The following is a 19,440-nucleotide window of genomic DNA, read 5'->3' on the forward strand; positions in this document are numbered from 1 at the left end:
TGTATAAGATGGGAGTGGACTGACATTTTTCAACTGAACACTTTTTTCAATAAAATAACTTTTTAATGAATAATAAAATAATCAAAGTGTTTTGCAAAAAATCAGTTCCACTTTGATTAAATGTATTTGATAAAAGTTTTTTAAAACCAAAACAAAGTGATTTTTTTAAAATTAAAATTGAAAATGTTAGTTATAATTAATTTCATCAAAACTTATAAAACTTTCAAGGTAATAAACAGATTTTTCTGCCCAATTAATTTAGGCATTCTGGGGTCCAATTAACTGAGGTGGAATTTTGTGTGTGTTTTAAATAATTCGAAGGCAATCTTAATGGATAATGAAATCATTCTATAACCAGCACAAACCCAAGGCTGAGAGAAAAGGGGCAAGTAGCAAAGGACAAGGCCAAAGCTCTTTCAGAACATTATTATTATTTATTTGTTTTTATCATAGCACCTACAAGCCCCAGTCATGGACCAGGACCCCATTGTACTAGGCACCGTACAAACACAGAACAAAAAGACAGTCCCTGTCCCAAAGAGCTTACAACATAAGACAACAGATGGACAGACAGACAGACGGGGGAGTACAAGGAGAGAATGAGACAATATTGGTCAGTATGATGGGCTTTCATCTTAGAACAACCATTGTGGCCCATTTGAAGTCAATGAAAGTTTTGCTATTGACTTCAGTGGGGCCAGGATTTTACTGGCAGTGTTCAGGTCACGTTGCACTGGACTCACATTTTTGATATACTATAAGTCAGGACTGTGGAAGAGATCATAAATCATGACAAATATTGTACAAGATTTGTAAAGTATTAACAGTTATATTCTCTACAGAAGCAGAAGTAAGTAATATATAGCAAGTTAATGCCCTGCCTTGACACATTACTTTAACATTTTCTTCCTCCCTTACACTTTTGATAAATATTTTATGCTGTTTTTCTCCACACATTTTTATATAAACAATTAGAATTAAATCCCGCTCAAGAAAGTATGTAAGTCTTAATTAGGAAAAGTAAGTCATTCTACATTAGATATTACCCACTATGGTAAAGAGTAAGCTCTGTATGTTTAATAAAGCTGCTCAAAAAGCATTCATGAAAATGTAAGTTTTCCCCCCACAATTTTCCCCCCAGTTTTTCCATCAAATATTGAAATTTTTTTTACCAGCTCTAATCTATAAGGATTAAAGATTTAATTTCTCCTATTTCAGTATATCTAAAATACTGTATATGCACATTATTCTTAAGGTGGACAAGTGGAATATTCAGTAAGTAATATGTCTAGGATAAAGTGTCCATTACAGAATAAAGGTTGGTTTCATCTTCTGTACAATTCCTAGTTAAGCAGATTTTACACACACAAAAAGCAGTGTTCGCGTAAACTTCAAACTGCTTCTAAACAAATACACAGGTTTAGGAGAACCGCGTGCAGGATCAAAAAGCCACCATGATGGTGGCTAGGCTATTTTATAATAGAAACAGTACTTTCAGGCTGGTTTCCAAATACAAGTAAGAAAAACTGAAAAGCAAGATTGATCTGCATAGTGATAAAGATGTAAACCATGTACACAATCGCAGCAAGCATAGGAACAATAACAGTGTAGAAGACCAATTTTTCACAGGGTACCATGAGTTCACTACAGGTGATCAGTTTATACTGATAATATAGCCAGTAGAGATAGGTCATCAAACGTTTAACAGCCATCTTCATTTTTTACCAGCTTCAAGAAGTTTGACCTATTAGAACAAAGAAAAGAAAGTTAGCAGGGGAAGAGACAATGTAAAAAGTTTTGGATAAAGCAAAAAATAAATATGATTCAGTGAAAAGCCATGCCATGCTCAGCTCTGTGCACTGTAATTGTTTCACACAGCAGTAAAGATTGAAAGAGATATTCAAGGAGTGAAGCATTCAGTTAGTCAATGTCACATATTGCAACTGAACATAAACCACAATGATAATATCACCTTTGTGACAACACAGCTAAAATCCTACAACTGAAAACACATATTGAAGTGGGAAGACTTGATCAGATGCTAAGAGACTAGAGCGAGAGAGAGGAGAAGCCATCCAAAAATGAGCATGGCCAGATTCTCACACACCTCCTCATATCAAGGTACCTGTAGTGCCTCTTCTGTCTGAAATTCTGAGCTAGCTAGTTTAGGAGAATTGTGTGATCCCTGGTTCTTCAGAAAGACTCAACATGTCAATGTTCCCCAACTTCTCCCCAAGCTCCATAGGTTGAGTCATACTCCACCTTCTTAGCTCGGCCTCCTGAAGGATTATTTCAAGATCTACAGGAGCAGCTCTGAAGCATAGCAGGTCATTGTAAGTCATGGTCCTGTAGATTCTGCTAAGATCCAAAGCAGTTCCTGTCAATCCTAAGAGTTCATAGGGAGAAATACAAGAATGGGAAAAGTAATCAAGGTATGGGATCTGGACACACAGGACAGACTGGTGGCCCAGAACAGCTGCAGGACTCACCAGAGCCTTGGAAACCTGGAACTTCTGCAGGCAATCAAAACTGGAAGCAAGAAGGAAGATCTGGGAATTTCACAAGCTCCCATGAGGCACCAAACCTCAAAATGCTTTCAGGAGACATCCCCCTCAGTGCATTTCATTTTCCCAGGGACAAATGGAAGGGAGCCAAGTTGACTGAGGTCCTCAGGGAGGGGTATTTGACAGTCTCGTTCTGGCACAGTCATTGAGGACATCTGAGGGGAGTATGAGAGGAATTAAGTTTCCATTCATGCTTGCCCCTTTGTGTGGTCATAAAGGAAAGGAGAAGGGTCACAATGTAATCCAATCAAATTAGGAGCTTTGCCCACCTCACCCAGTCATTTTTTTATTATTTTGTCCTACATTATAGTAGATTAAACCCAAGGGAAATTCAAAAAAATTTCAATAACATTTTTGTGAATTTTTGTCAAAGTTTTGTTGCAATTAATAAATTCCTCCATCTCCTCACTCACTTGTCCTGCCTTCTCTTTCATGTGAATCTTAGAGGCTGATTTGAGCAGAGTAACTTCATTGCTGGCACACAGTTTGAAAATTCATTATACAGAAACCAATGAGAGCAAAGGAATTAAAGAATCCAGAGTAATTTACATAAATATAACACTGTTGAGAAAAACAATAATACACTGACTAGGCAAATCAGACACCAACATCGAAAACCCAGGGAGCCTGTCAGATGGGATGAACACTTTACAAGTATATAAAGAAGTTATTTTAGGAAGTATTGTACGTTTGTTCTCTCACCCACTCTATTCTCTTCCTGGAACATATCACACATCATCCTGCATTATATACCAACACTGTGGGGTCACCAAAGGGGTTTGAATAAAAGTGCTATCATTTCAGTTGTCTCATGGCCTCCTGTCTTTTATTGACAATAAGTAACACATTAACCCAGTTCAAATAGGTACATTATGCTTGCCATAAAAAAATAACTTAGAAGGAAAACAGAGAAGACTTTATTTTGTTTTTAGTTGGAACATGGATAATTTTCTGAAATATAATATAAATATCTAGGGTGAGATCCTGGCCCCACTGAGATCAACCAACCCCTTTTTTTTTTTTTAATTAAAACAATTTTTTTCCAGGAACATAAAAAAAAGTTGAATTATTACAACAGAAATTAAACATGGTAATTAAGCCCAATGCCCTTTGCGGATTTGGACAAATCACTCAGTCACAGAGCTTAAGGCTAGACGGGAATACCAGATCATCCACTAAAAACTTTTGCCTCAGTTTTCTATTCTATGAAATGAAGACAGTATTGTTCACTTACCTGCCTCACAGGTAGATTTCACTAGTTAGTGTACATATAGTGCCTTCACCATAGACGAAGACATATAATTGCTCAGTACTATCGTTAATGTAACATTCACCTTGCTGTACATTACATATAGTTTATAGTAAAAGCCCAGTTATGCTAAAATCCCATATCAAAGCAACTTAATTGCCACAAACTACTTTTAAGAAAGGAGGTTGTCTCTCCCTTAAAAATATTTTTTTTTAATATTGCAAAAAAGTTAGTGCACATTCCATGCAAAACAAAGAAAACTCACTCCTCTCCTTCTGGATGTATGATGTTAAATCTGGATACGTGATGCTCCTGCCTTTTGTTGCAGATCTACTTACTGAATTGAGAAGTGTAAATACTGAGCTTGGTTACTGAATTCCAACAGGGTGTTTCGACTGCCCCACCCTTCCTCATTATTGCTAAAAGCACCTCTGGCCAAGATCCCATATATTATGCAACAATATTAATTTCAATCTATGCAGCCAAGGCACCCAGTTTGTGTGACAGGTTCCACAACAATTTTAATTTTATAACCTGCACAAAATCAGGGGACCACATGCAGACTGAGACAGAACAGGCTGAGATACTGCCTTAGAGCAGTGGTTTTCAGCCTTTTTTCATTTGCGGATCGCTAAAAATTTTCAAATGGAGGTGGAAATATTAGAAATAGTCTGCGGATCCCATGGGGTCCACAGACCACAGGTTGAAAACCACTGCCTTAGAGGAAGCAGTGGAGGCTTGCCACAAGCAGTGCCTTTCCCAATTTTGAGTCTCAAAGTTCAGAGCTCTGCTCCTGTAAGACTTCAGAGTAGTATTTGCCAAGTAGAAGAACATAAGAATGCCCATATTGGGTCAGAACAAAGGTCCATCCAGCCCAGCATTCTGTCTACCGACAGTGGCCAATGCCTGTCTACCGACAGTGGCCAATGCCAGGTACCCCAGAGGAAATGAACCAGTCAGCTGCGAACCAGCTGAGCAGCGAACAGCAGAGTGGATAACAGAGGGAGTTTGCCTGGGATCTGCCTGGGGAGAGCCTGCTGAGGCTTACATCTTGCCGGCTTCTCTGAGTAATTACTACAACTTCTGATTGAGCTCGTAGAAAGAAGGTAATATGGATGCGGGGTGTTCAGCTGTTGTGACCTGCACTGGATGTGCCATGTTTGTCTTTCTTCCAGAGGACAGAAGCGACTTTGTCTGTACAAAGTGGAAGCTGGTCTCCATATTGGAAGAGAAGGTTCAAGGTCTGGAGCAACAGGTATCGACCCTGCGTTGCATAAGAGAAACTGAAGATTTCCTGGACAGACGTCAGGATATGCTTCTACGGGCACCATGTTCTGAAGATTCAGAACAGGCTATGCAGCGGGGACAGGAGGACGGTGAAGAAATTTGGCAGCATGTGACCTCCAGAAGAAGAAAGGGGAGCGTCCATGTACCAGCAACGCAGATACAGGTAAGTAACCATTTTCATTTTCTCTCCACAGATACTAATGCAGAGAGTGGACTAGATGATACATCTGAGGGAAGGGAACAGAAGGAGACTCCGCCGATTGGAAGGCATGAGATGCACTGTCCTAGGGTTGGGGGTTCCACGACCACTGCTCCCAAGAGAAGGAGGCGGGTGGCGGTGGTCGGGGACTCTCTCCTCAGGGGGACTGAGTCATCTATCTGCTGCCCCGACCGGGAAAATCGAGAAGTCTGCTGCTTGCCAGGAGCTAAGATTCGCGATGTGACGGAGAGACTGCCAAGACTCATCAAGCCCTCGGATCGCTACCCCTTCCTGCTTCTCCACGTGGGCACCAATGATACTGCCAAGGATGACCTTGAGCGGATCACTGCAGACTACGTGGCTCTGGGAAGAAGGATAAAGGAGTTTGAGGCGCAAGTGGTCTTCTCGTCCATTCTCCCCGTGGAAGGAAAAGGCCTGGGTAGAGACCGTCGAATCGTGGAAATCAACAAATGGCTACGCAGGTGGTGTCGGAGAGAAGGCTTTGGATTCTTTGTCCATGGGATGGTGTTCCAAGAAGGAGGAGTGCTAGGCAGAGACGGGCTCCACCTAACAAAGAGAGGGAAGAGCATCTTCGCAAGCAGGCTGGCTAACCTAGTGAGGAGGGCTTTAAACTAGGTTTACTGGGGGAAGGAGACCAAAGCCCTGAAGTAAGTGGGGAAGTGGGATACCGGGAGGAAGCATGAGCAGGAGCGCGCAAGAGGGCAGGGCTCCTGCCTCATATTGAGAAAGAGGGACGATCAGCGAGTTATCTCAAGTGCCTATACACAAATGCAAGAAGCCTGGGAAACAAGCAGTGAGAACTGGAAGTCCTGGCAGTCAAGGAATTATGATGTGATTGGAATAACAGAGACTTGGTGGGATAACTCACATGACTGGAGTACTGTCATGGATGGATATAAACTGTTCAGGAAGGACAGGTAGGGCAGAAAAGGTGGGGGAGTTGCACTGTATGTAAGGAAGCAGTGTGACTGCTCAGAGCTCAAGTATGAAACTGCAGAAAACCTGAGTGTCTCTGGATTAAGTTTAGAAGTGTGAGCAACAAGGGTGATGTCGTGGTGGGAATCTGCTATAGACCACCGGACCAGGGGGATGAGGTGGACGAGGCTTTCTTCCGGCAACTCACGGAAGTTAATAGATCGCAGGCCCTGGTTCTCATGGGAGACTTCAATCACCCTGATATCTGCTGGGAGAGCAATATAGCGGTGCACAGACAATCCAGGAAGTTTTTGGAAAATGTAGGAGACAATTTCCTGGTGCAAGTGCTGGAGGAACCAACTAGGGGCAGAGCTCCTCTTGACCTGCTGCTCACAAACCGGGAAGAATTAGTAGGAGAAGCTAAAATGGATGAGAACCTGGGAGGCAGTGACCATGAGATGGTCGAGTTCAGGATCCTGACAGAGGGAAGAAAGGAAAGCAGCAGAATATGGACCCTGGACTTCAGAAAAGCAGACTTTGACTCCCTCCAGGAACTGATGGGCAGGATCCCCTGGGAGAATAACATGAGGGGGAAAGGAGTCCAGGAGAGCTGACTGTATTTTAAAGAATCCTTATTGAGGTTACAGGGACAAACCATCCCGATGTGTCGAAAGAATAGTAAATATGGCAGGCGATCAGCTTGGCTTAACAGTGAAATCCTTGCTGATCTTGAACACAAAAAAAAGCTTACAAGAAGTGGAAGATTGGACAAATGACCAGGGAAGAGTATAAAAATATTGCTCGGGGATGCAGGAGTGAAATCAGGAAGGCCAAATCGCACCTGGAGTTGCAGCTAGCAAGAGATGTTAAAAGTAACAAGAAGGGTTTCTTCAGGTATGTTAGCAACAAGAAGAAAGTCAAGGAAAGTGTAGGCCCCTTACTGAATGAGGGAGGCAACCTAGTGACAGAGGATGTGGAAAAAGCTAATGTACTCAATGCTTTCTTTGCCTCTGTCTTCACGAACAAGGTCAGCTCCCAGACTACTGCACTGGGCAGCACAGCATGGGGAGGAGGTGACCAGCCCTCTGTGGAGAAAGAAGTGGTTCAGGACTATTTAGAAAAGCTGGACGAGCACAAGTCCATGGGGCCGGATGCGCTGCATCCGAGAATGCTAAAGGAGTTGGCGGATGTGATCGCAGAGCTATTGGCCATTATCCTTGAAAACTTATGGTGAGCCGGGAAAGTCCCGGACGACTGGAAAAAGGCTAATGTAGTGCCCATCTTTAAAAAAGGGAGAAGGAGGATCCTGGGAACTACAGGCCAGTCAGCTTCACCTCAGTCCCTGGAAAAATCACAGAGTAGGTCCTCAAGGAATCAATTCTGAAGTACTTAGAGGAAAGTGATCAGGAACAGTCAGCATGGATTCACCAAGGGCAAGTCATGCCTGACTAATCTAATTGTCTTCTGTGACGAGATAACTGGCTCTGTGGATGAGGGGAAAGCGGTGGACGTGTTATTCCTTGACTTTAGCAAAGCTTTTGACACTGTCTCCCACAGTATTCTTGCCAGCAAGTTAAAGAAGTATGGGCTGGATGAATAGACTATAAGGTGGATAGAAAGTTGGCTAGATTGTGGGGCTCAATGGGTAGTGATCAATGGCTCCATGTCTAGTTGGCAGCCGGTATCAAGTGGAGTGCCCCAAAGGGTCGGTCCTCGGGCCGGTTTTGTTCAATATCTTCATTAATGATCTGGAGGATGGTGTGGATTGCACCCTCAGCAAGTTTGCAGATGACACTAAACTGGGAGGAGAGGTAGATACGCTGGAGGGTAGGGATAGGATACAGAGGGACCTAGACAAATTAGAGGATTGGGCCAAAAGAAATCTGATGAGGTTCAACAAGGACAAGTGCAGAGTCCTGCACTTAGGACGGAAGAATCCCATGCACCGCTACAGACTAGGGACCGAATGGCTCGGAAGCAGTTCTACAGAAAAGGACCTAGAGGTAACAGTGGACGAGAAACTGGATATGAGTCAACAGTGTGCCCTTGTTGCCAAGAAGGCCAATGGCATTTTGGGATGTATACGTAGGGGCATTGCCAGCAGATCGAGAGACGTGATCGTTTCCCTCTATTCAACATTGGTGAGGCCTCATCTGGAGTACTGTGTCCAGTTTTGAGCACCACACTACAAGAAGGATGTGGAAAAATTGGAAAGAGTCCAGCAGAGGGCAACAAAAATGATTAGGGGACTGGAACACATGACTTATGACGAGAGGCTGAGGGAACAGGGATTGTTTAGTCTGCAGAAGAGAAGAATGAGGGGGGATTTGACAGCTGCTTTCAACTACCTGAAAGGGGGTTCCAAAGAGGATGGATCTAGACTGTTCTCAGTGGTAGCTGATGACAGAACAAGGAGTAATGGTCTCAAGTTGCAGTGGGGGAGGTTTAGGTTGGACATTAGGAAAAACTTTTTCACTAGGAGGGTGGTGAAACACTGGAATGCGTTACCGAGGGAGGTGGTGGAATCTCCTTCCTTAGACATTTTTAAGGTCAGGCTTGACAAAGCCCTGGCTGGGATGATTTAGTTGGGGATTGGCCCTGCTCTGAGCAGAGGGTTGGACTAGATGACCTCCTGAGGTCCCTTCCAACCCTGATATTCTATGATTCTATGAACCTAACAGGAAATGATCTAGTGATCTCTCTCCTGCCATCCATCTCCACCCTCTGACAAACAGAGGCTAGGGACACCATCCTGGCTAATAGTCATTAATGGACTTAACCTCCATGAATTTATCCAGTTCTCTTTTAAACCCTGTTATAGTCCTAGCCTTCACAACCTCATCAAGCAAGGAGTTCCACAGGTTGACTCTGTGCTGAGTGAAGAACTTCCTTTTATTTGTTTTAAACCTGCTACCTATTAATTTCATTTGGTGGCCCCTAGTTCTGATATTATGGGAACAAGTAAATAACTTTTCCTTATTCACTTTCTCCACACCACTCATGATTTTATATACCTCTATCATATCCCCGCTTAGTCTCCTCTTTTCCAAGCTGAAAAGTCCTAGCCTCGTTAATCTCTCCTCATATGGGACCCGTTCCAAACCCCTAATCATTTTAGTTACCCTTTTCTGAACCTTTTCTAATGCCAGTATATCTTTTTTGAGATGAGGGGACCACATCTGTATGCAGTATTCAAGATGTGGGCATACCATGGATTTATGTAAGGACAATAAGATATTCTCCGTCTTATTCTCTATCCCTTTTTAAATTATTCCTAAAATCGCGTTTGTTTTTTTGACTGTTGCTGCACACTGCGTGTACATCTTCAAAGAACTATCCATGATGACTCCAAGACCTTTCTTGGAGTCATCATGGATAGTATGCCCCCAGACTGTTCAATTCAAATAATGCATTTGCAATGCAGAGTTTAAGAATGATACAGCACCTGAAGAGCCATACAGAGGCACAATAGCATCATTTTCAAATCAAGAGTTTTTGATCTTCAGCCAATTAACCAAGAAGCCCCAAGTGGAAGCCAATACCTTCTGCAAACCTCTTTTTGAGACAGTACTTCAAGCCCCTCTGTCACTCTGTCTTCCTGCCTACCCTAGCCACCCTGATACAGAGATTTTAAAATAGGGGCAAGCACTTGAGACAATATATTGACAAGATCAGGAGCAGGAAGATGACAGTAAAGTTTCCCTTTAAAAAACACAAACCCACAAGATCTGAGGCATCTTGATTAAAACAGATTATACTGAAATCTGTCCAGCTGCATAGTCACATTTTATACAGCTGATCTGCCTACAGCCAAATCATTTCCACAAACTAATAAAGACTCCATCTTCAGTTGATATGCCCTAAGCAATGTTTTAAAGGTTGCAGTCTATTCTTCTCCCTTCCATTCCTTAGCCCTGGTCTACACTAGGACTTTAGGTCGAATTTAGCAGCGTTAAATCGATGTAAACCTGCACCCATGCACACGATGAAGCCCTTTATTTTGACTTAAAGGGCTCTTAAAATCAATTTCCTTACTCCACCCCTGACAAGTGGATTAGCGCTTAAATCGGCCTTGCCAGCTCGAATTTGGGGGACTGTGGACACAATTCGACGGTATTGGCCTCCGGGAGCTATCCCAGAGTGCTCCATTGTGACCGCTCTGGACAGCGCTCTCAACTCAGATGCACTGGCCAGGTAGACAGGAAAAGAACCGCGAACTTTTGAACCTCATTTCCTGTTTGGCCAGCGTGGCAAGCTGCAGGTGACCACGCAGAGCTCATCAGCAGAGGTGACCATGATGGAGTCCCAGAATCGCAAAAGAGCTCCAGCATGGACCGAACGGGAGGTACGGGATTGGATCGCTGTTTGGGGAGAGGAATCCGTGCTATCAGAACTCCGTTCCAGTTTTCGAAATGCCAAAACCTTTGTCAAAATCTCCCAGGGCATGAAGGACAGAGGCCATAACAGGGACCTGAAGCAGTGCCGCGTGAAACTTAAGGAGCTGAGGAAAGCCTACCAGAAAACCAGAGAGGCGAACGGCCGCTCCTGGTCAGAGCCCCAAACATGCCGCTTCTATGATGACCTGCATGCCATTTTAGGGGGTTCAGCCACCACTACCCCAGCCATGTTGTTTGACTCCTTCACTGGAGATGGACGCAACACGGAAGCAGGTTTTGGGGAGGAAGAAGAAGAAGAAGAAGAAAGATGATGATGATGATGTTGTAGATAGCTCACAGCAAGCAAGCGGAGAAACCGGTTTTCCTGACAGCCAGGAACTGTTCCTCACCCTGAACCTGGAGCCAGTACACCCTGAACCCACCCAAGGCTGCTTCCTGGACCCGGCAGGCGGAGAAGGGACCTCCGGTAAGTGTACCTTTTAAAATACTATACATGGTTTAAAAGCAAGCATGTGAAAGGATTACTTTGCCCTGGCATTCGCGGGTCTCCTGGATGTACTCCCAAAGCCTTTGCAAAAGGTTTCTGCGGAGGGCAGCCTTATTGCGTCCTTCATGGTAGGACACTTTACCACTCCAGGCCAGTAACACGTACTCAGGAATCATTGTACAACAAAGCATTGCAGTGTATGTTTGCTGGTGTTCAAACAACATCCATTCCTTATCTCTCTGTGTTATCCTCAGGAGAGTGAGATATAATTCATGGTCACCTGGTTGAAAGAGAGTGCTTTTCTTCAGGGGACACTCAGAGGAGCCCGTTCCTGCTAGGCTGTTTGCCTGTGGCTAAACAGAAATGTTCCCCACTGTTAGCCACGGGGAGGAGGGAGGGTTGAGGGGATAGCCACACGGTGGGGGGAGGCAAAATGCGATCTTGTAACAAAAGCACATGTGCTATGTATGTAATGTTAACAGCAAGGTTTATCCTGAAAGAGTGTAGCCACTGTTTTATAAAATGTGTCTTTTTAAATACCGCTGTCCCTTTTTTTTTTCTCCACCAGCTGCATGTGTTTCAATGATCACAGGATCTTCTCCTTCCCAGAGGCTAGTGAAGATTAGAAAAAAAAAAATGCACTCGTGATGAAATGTTCTCCGAGCTCATGCTGTCCTCCCACACTGACAGAGCACAGACGAATGCGTGGAGGCAAATAATGTCAGAGTGCAGGAAACACAAAATGACCGGGAGGAGAGGTGGCGGGCTGAAGAGAGGGCTGAAGCTCAAATGTGGCGGCAGCGTGATGAGAGGAGGCAGGATTCAATGCTGAGGCTGCTGGAGGACCAAACCAGTATGCTCCAGTGTATGGCTGAGCTGCAGCAAAGGCAGCTGGAGCACAGACTGCCACTACAGCCCCTGTGTAACCAACCGCCCTCCTCCCCAAGTTCCATAGCCTCCACACCCAGAGGCCCAAGAACGCGGTGGGGGGGGCCACCGGCCAACCAGCCACTCCGCCACAGAGGATTGCCCAAAAAAAAGAAGGCTGGCATTCAATAAATTTTAAAGTTGTAAACTGTTAAAGTGCTGTGTGGCATTTTCCTTCCGTCCTCCACCACCCCTCCTGGGCTACCTTGGTAATCATCCCCCATTTGTGTGATGAATGAATAAAGAATGCATGAATGTGAAGCAACAATGACTTTATTGCCTCTGCAAGCGGTGATCGAAGGGAGGAGGGGAAGGTGGTTAGCTTACAGGGAAGTAGAGTGAACCAAGGGGCGGGGGGTTTCATCAAGGAGAAACAAACAGAACTTTCACACCGTAGCCTGGCCAGTCATAAAACTGGTTTTCAAAGCTTCTCTGATGCGTACCGCGCCCTCCTGTGCTCTTCTAACCTCCCTGGTGTCTGGCTGCGCGTAACCAGCAGCCAGGCGATTTGCCTCAACCTCCCACCCCGCCATAAACGTCTCCCCCTTACTCTCACAGACATTGTGGAGCACACAGCAAGCAGTAATAACAGTGGGAATATTGGTTTCGCTGAGGTCTAAGCGAGTCAGTAAACTGCGCCAGCGTGCCTTTAAACGTCCAAATGCACATTCTACCACCATTCTGCACTTGCTCAGCCTGTAGCTGAACAGCTCCTGACTACTGTCCAGGCTGCCTGTGTACGGCTTCATGAGCAATGGCATTAAGGGGTAGGGTTGGTCCCCAAGGATACATATAGGCATTTCAACGTCCCCAACAGTTATTTTCTGGTCTGGGAATAAAGTCCCTTCCTGCAGCTTTTGAAACAGACCAGAGTTTCTGAAGATGCGAGCGTCATGTACCTTTCCTGGCCATCCCACGTTGATGTTGGTGAAACGTCCCTTGTGATTCACGAGAGCTTGCAGCACTATTGAAAAGTACCCCTTGCGGTTTATCTACTCGGCGGCTTGGTGCTCCGGTGCCAAGATAGGGATATGGGTTCCGTCTATGGCCCCACCACAGTTAGGGAATCCCATTGCAGCAAAGCCATCCACTATGACCTGCACATTTCCCAGGGTCACTACCCTTGATATCAGCAGATCTTTGATTGCGTGGGCTACTTGCACCACAGCAGCCCCAACAGTAGATTTGCCCACTCCAAATTGATTCCCAACTGACCGGTAGCTGTCTGGCGTTGCAAGCTTCCACAGGGCTATCGCCATTCGCTTCTCAACTGTTGAGGGCTGCTTTCATCTTGGTATTCATGCGCCTCAGGGCAGGGGAAAGCAAGTCACAAAGTTCCATGAAAGTGCCCTTACGCATGCGAAAGTTTCGCAGCCACTGGGAATCATCCCAGACCTGCAACACTATGCGGTCCCACCAGTCTGTGCTTGTTTCCCGAGCCCAGAATCGGCGTTCCACAGCATGAACCTGCCCCATTAGCACCATGATGCATGCATTGGCAGGGCCCATGATTTCAGAGAAATCTGTGTCCATGTCCTGATCACTCACGTGACCGCGCTTACGTCGCCTCCTCGCCCGGTATCGCTTTGCCAGGTTCTGGTGCTGCATATACTGCTGGATAATGCGTGTGGTGTTGAATGTGCTCCTAATTGCCAAAGTGAGCTGAGCGGCCTCCATGCTTGCCTTGGTATGGCGTCCACACAGAAAAAAGGCGCGGAACGATTGTCTGCCGTTGCTCTGACGGAGGGAGGGGCGACTGATGACATGGCTTACACGGTTGGCTTCAGGAGCTAAAATCAACAAAGGGGGTGGCTTTACATCAAGGAGTATTTCAGGCAGGACTTCACAGAGGGTTCCAATAAGAAATGGTGCACCTAAGTTATTGTTCTTATTGGAACAAGGAAGTTAGTCTGGCCTCTGATTGATACATGGCTAGATTTACCTCGCTGCACCTTCTCTGTGAGTGACTGCAGTGTGACCTAGAGGAATGTGTCCCCTAGACGGGGGACGGGGGGAAGCAAATGAGTACAAAACAAATCTGGTCTATTTCTTGTTTTGATCCACTCCATCTATCTTTTACATCTTTGGCTGGCAGCAGACGGTGCAGAAGGACTGCATGCCATCCACATCTCTTGCCTGCCCGGCAGAAGATGGTGCAATATGACTGCTATCCATCCTCATCTCTTGCCTGCCTGGCAGAAGATGGTACAGTACGACTGCTAGCAATCCGTATCGCCTGCCTGCTCACCATAAGATGGTTCAATAGGACTGACTGCAGGACTAAAGAGAATGACCTGGTCAAGTCACTCCAAATTTAGTCCCTGACGTGGCCAGCAGCACCTTGGACATGACGATGACGGCTACCAGTCATATTGCACCGTCTGCTGCCAGAAGGCAATGGGTTGCTGCTACTGTGTAGCAATTCAGTACCGCGTCTGCCAGCACCCAGGAGACATACAGTGACGGTTACCTGAGCGGGCTCCATGCTTGCCGTGGTATGGCGTCTGCACAGGTAACTCAGGAAAAAAGGCGCGAAACGATTGTCTGCCCTTGCTTTCACGGAGGGAGGGAGGGAATGGGGGCCTGACAATATGTACCCAGAACCACCCGCGACAATGTTTTAGCCCCATCAGGCATTGGGATCTCAACCCAGAATTCCAATGGGCAGCGGAGACTGCGGGAACTGTGGGATAGCTACCCACAGTGCAACGCTCCGGAAGTCGACTCTAGCCTCGGTACTGTGGAAGCACTCCGCCGAGTTAATGCACTTAATGCACTTAGAGCATTTTCTGTGGGGACATACACACTCGAATATATAAAACCGATTTCTAAAAAACCGACTTCTATAAATTCAACCTTATTCCGTAGTGCAGACATACCCTTACTGCACACAAGCTGAAACTCTCTATTAGAACTGGTCAAAAAATTTCCATCCAGGCCAGTATTTTTTATGATTGGGGAATCACTGAATCGTAGCACTGGAAGGGACCTTGAGAAGTCATCTAGTCCAATCCCCTGCAGGGAAGTGGTACTGCAGTTTTGCTGTGGCTGTGTACAGCAACAAAAGGCTTTTCCTAGACAGCATGTTATTTCTAGGGAGGGCAGCTTCTATCTTCCACCTACCTCACCATTTTTTCCATTCACAGTAAGAAAAGGAAGCTTCTCCTCTCTAGTGTCCTATGCGTGGAACCAAAATTACTCACTGCTCTGGGGATAGCACGTGCCAATTCATTGCAATATTTCAACATTGATTTACATAAGCCTGGAACAGGGTACATTCGGAAGAATGTAGAGGGAAGTTATGGGATGCCTAATACTCTCCTCAAATGCTAATTTTGAACTAGGTGCTTCTTAAAGTTAAGTTACATGCAGAATATTAAGATTTGCATGGTTGTTTTCTGTAAGTTCTGAACATATTTGGAAAAAAACAGCTGTACTGTTTTATTTCATTATTATTGTAGGAGATGGGAGACATTTGAAGTATGTGCAGGCTAGACTCACAGTGACCCCTATTTAGTCTCCATTGAATTAAATGGCATGGAGGGGCGCAAAAGCGTGGAACTAGGTGTAGGCAGCTATAAGAGCGTCCCACAGCCTTACTGCATATCTGCTAACAGATTCCAAGCACAAGCAGAGCACTGCAAAACTGACAGAGGAAAAGGGGGAAATTATGGAGCAACTCCTCTACACAGCACATTCAGACAGAAAAAGCCATGGAGTAGGGCAATCTAGCTATACTGTCAGTAGCGGGGTGGGAGAAGGGAAGGGTATGGAAGGTCATCGAGCTTAAAGGTGTTGCAGTGTTTCTAGAATCCTTCTTTTGCCTGGTCACCCAGGAAGAACTGTGGTTCAGGGCTGTGTATAGGAGGACTCCAGCCTGCTATTGTAACAGCCACAATACAGAAATCCTTTCCAACATTCAGTAAGTATAAATTAAAGAAAAAAGCAAAACAAACATTCAAATATCTGGAATTCAGAAGTTATATGGCTACTCACTAAGTTCCCCTTTTTCATTTAGGTTTAGTAAAGTCTTTCAGGTGGAAAAATTAAAATCCTGTTCATACCAGAAGTCTTCCTTGGGGAAAAATAAGAATTCACCGACCACTCAATTTCAGATCCAGAGTTATTGTTCGCAAGATGCTTTCTAGATAAATTTTTGTACTTCACGGTCCAAGAGACACAGACAAGGTTTTCATCTCAGGGCCAAAAGACCAAAAACATCAAGACACTTGATCACGGCCTTGGATAGGCCAAGAGACTACTTACACTTGATCTTAGCTCTAAGGAGCCGAGAAGCAAAGGAAAAAGAAAAGTAAGGAAGAACTGTGCAGGCAGGATAAATTTCAGACAGGTCAGTTACATTAAAGTTCACCTGAACTTCTAAAGCCCATGCTCATTGCACTGTTTAGAATAACATTTGGCTGATGCACTGGTCACCTCTTACTACTGGGGTCTTCTTTCATGCTGCGGTAAGGCCATGTATGCTGTTTTAGCCAGCCCGACTTGATGGTTATGGCAAGGCTATCATGCAGTTTACTTCAAAGTTTTAAAAAAATTTGAAACTAATTAGACAAAAAGGAAGAAGGATAGGAAATAGAAAACAGGATGAGATGAAGTGATGCACAAGGAAGAGTGAAAACAACAACCTTGAACCATGCATCCCGAAAGTTACATAGAACTTAGCCAAACCAATGCCAATGGCATGACATTCTTATTGGATGTATTGCAGTTTCCACAGAGAAACTTCTGGACCTAAAGATACCACATTGTTTCTCTAAAGTGCCCAGAAGGGGCATGATCAACCATTATTGTCCCATCAATCCAATGCCACTCTTTCCCCCCCCCATAAGCATTTATTTCTGTTTCATGGAATTCTTAGTCCATCATTATGCCCATTTATCATCTCAAGGATCCTTGCAGGTCATTTCACTGGGAAGTCAGTCTAAAGGCACTCAAGTCACATGATTTCTTTGACTCCAATTCATGCTTGTTTTTAAATCAGAAATGTCATTTATTTTTGTCACCTTTTACCCTCCAGGGTTCAGCATGGCTTTAAGATCTCTGGCAGAACGCTTAGGAAGCCTAGAAGTATATAGTCACAACAGCAGATGAAATTCCCACATTGAGCAGAAATCTTCAGGGCATCCAATGGATGTTCCAGGATCAGCCTCACTACTTCAGCTAGAATAGCAACAGCCCTGTGCAGCAAAAGGGAACACTGTGGTGGAGCTATAGGGCAGAAAACAGCCATTGAGATTTATAGCAAGTAGGGCTGTTAAGATTAATCGCAGTTTAACTCATGTGTTTAACTCAAAAAAATTAATCGCAGCTTTAATTATATTCCATAAATTTCAATTGATATTCTATTGTTTAAATGGTTTAGATATTTTTCTACATTTTCAAATATACTGATTTCAATTACAACACAGAATAAGTGTACAGTGCTCACTCTATATTATTATTTTTATTACAAATGTTTGCACTGTAAAATTGATAAACAAAAGAAATAGTATTTTTCAATTCACCTCAGACAAGTACTGTAGTGCAATCTCTTTGTCATGAAAGTGCAACTTACAAATGTAGATTTTTTTGTTACAGAACTGCACTCAAAAACGGAACAATGTAAAACTTTAGCGCCTACAAGTCCATTAAGTCCTAGTTCTTGTTCAGCCAATCATTAAGACAAACAAGTTTGTTCACATTCACAAAGATAACGCTGCCCGCTTATTTACAATGTCACCTGAAAGTGAGAACAGGCATTCACATGGCACTTTTGTAGCCGGCATTGCAAGGTATTTACGTGCCAGATATGCTAAACATTCATATGCCCCTTCATGCTTCGGCCACCATTCCAGAGGACATATTTCCATGCTGATGACACTCGTAAAAAAAAAAATGTGTTAATTAAATGTGACTGAATTCCTTGGGGGAGAATTGTCTGTCTCCTGCTCTGTTTTACCCGCATTCTGCCATGTATTTCATGCTATAGCTGTCTTGGATAATGACTCAGCAAGTTTTTCCAACTATCTAACCTAATTCTCCCTTGCTGGCAGATTAAGCCCATTATTTTTTCCTCCTACCTCCAGTGGACAAACAATTGATCATCTTCTTCTTTTTAACAGCCTTTAATATCTTCAAATATGTTATCAGGTCACCTCCTCGGTCTTCTTTTCCCAAGACTAAACATATGCCCAGGTTTTTTTAATCTTTCTTAAAAGGTTTAGAAAACCTGTACTATGATCATTTTTGTTGCTCTCCTCTGGACTCCCTTCAATTTGTCCACATCTTTCCTAAAGCGTGGCACCCAGAATTGGAGCCAGTACTCTAGGTGAGTCTTCACTGGCTCTGAACACTGCAGAACAATTACCTCCCATATCTTATGTCCTACACTCCTGTTAATAATGACATTAGCCTTTTTCACAACCGCATCATACTGACTCAATTTGTTACCCATTATATCCTCCCAATCCTTGTCAGCAGTACTACCACCTACCCAGTTATTCCCCACTGCGTAGTTGTGCATTTGATTTTTCCTTCTTAAAAGTGTATTACTTTGCACTTCTCTTTATTAAATTTAATCTTGTTGATCTCAGACCAATTCTTCAATTTGTCATGGTCACTTTGAATTCTAATCCAGTTCTCCAAATTGTTTGCAACCTGTTCCAGCTTGGTATTATTCACAAATTTCATAAGCATACTCTCCACTCCATTATCAAAGTTGTTAATGAAAATATTGACCAGTATTAGACACAGGGTTGAGCCCTGCGGGATACCCTGCCAGTTTAACAGCAAACCATTGATAACTAAAATACTTTAAGTACAATCTTTCAACCACTTGTGCACCCACTTTATAGTAATTTCTTCAAGACCACATTTCCCTGGTTTGCTTAGGAGAAGGTCACGTGAGACTATATCAGAAGCCTTACTAAAAATCAGGATATATCATGTCTATTGCTTTCCCTCCACCACTAGGCCAGTAACTCTGTCAAAGGAGGAAATTAGGTTGGCTTGGCATGATTTGTTTTTGACAAATCCATGCTGACTACTCCTTATAAACCTATGATCCTCTAGGCGCTTACAAACTGACTGTTTAATCATTTGTTCCAGTATATTTCCATGTTTCAAAGTTAGGCTGACTAGTCAATAATTCCTCAGGTCCTCCTTGTTCCCTTTTTAACAATAGGTACTATTTGTGCCCTTCTCCAGTTCTCTGGGATTTCACCTCTCCTTCATGAATTCTTGAACGTAATTGCTAATGGTTCCAAGTTCACTTCAGCTAGTTCAGCCTTAGCCTTTCTGAATTTGTCCCTTCATGCTTGTGCTCTTCTTCTGTACTCCTCCTTAGCAACTTGTCCATGTTTCCACTTTTTGTAGGATTCCTTTTTGATTCAGGT

General features: G+C 44.0%; 1 long non-coding RNA gene across 1 annotated transcript in view; it reads right to left on the reverse strand.

Annotated features, from left to right (window-relative positions):
- Positions 1–411: 411 nt before the first annotated feature.
- LOC311525878 overlaps positions 412–19,440 on the reverse strand; it is a 32,167-nt gene continuing 13,138 nt past the window's right edge. The window contains exon 2 of the long non-coding RNA XR_014712881.1: positions 412–1,744. This is a non-coding gene — a long non-coding RNA (uncharacterized lncRNA). The remainder of the gene's footprint in view (positions 1,745–19,440) is intronic.

The sequence above is a fragment of the Lepidochelys olivacea genome, assembly GCF_965140295.1.
Source record: "Lepidochelys olivacea isolate rLepOli2 genome assembly, chromosome: 9".
Lineage (NCBI taxonomy): Eukaryota > Metazoa > Chordata > Testudines > Cheloniidae > Lepidochelys > Lepidochelys olivacea.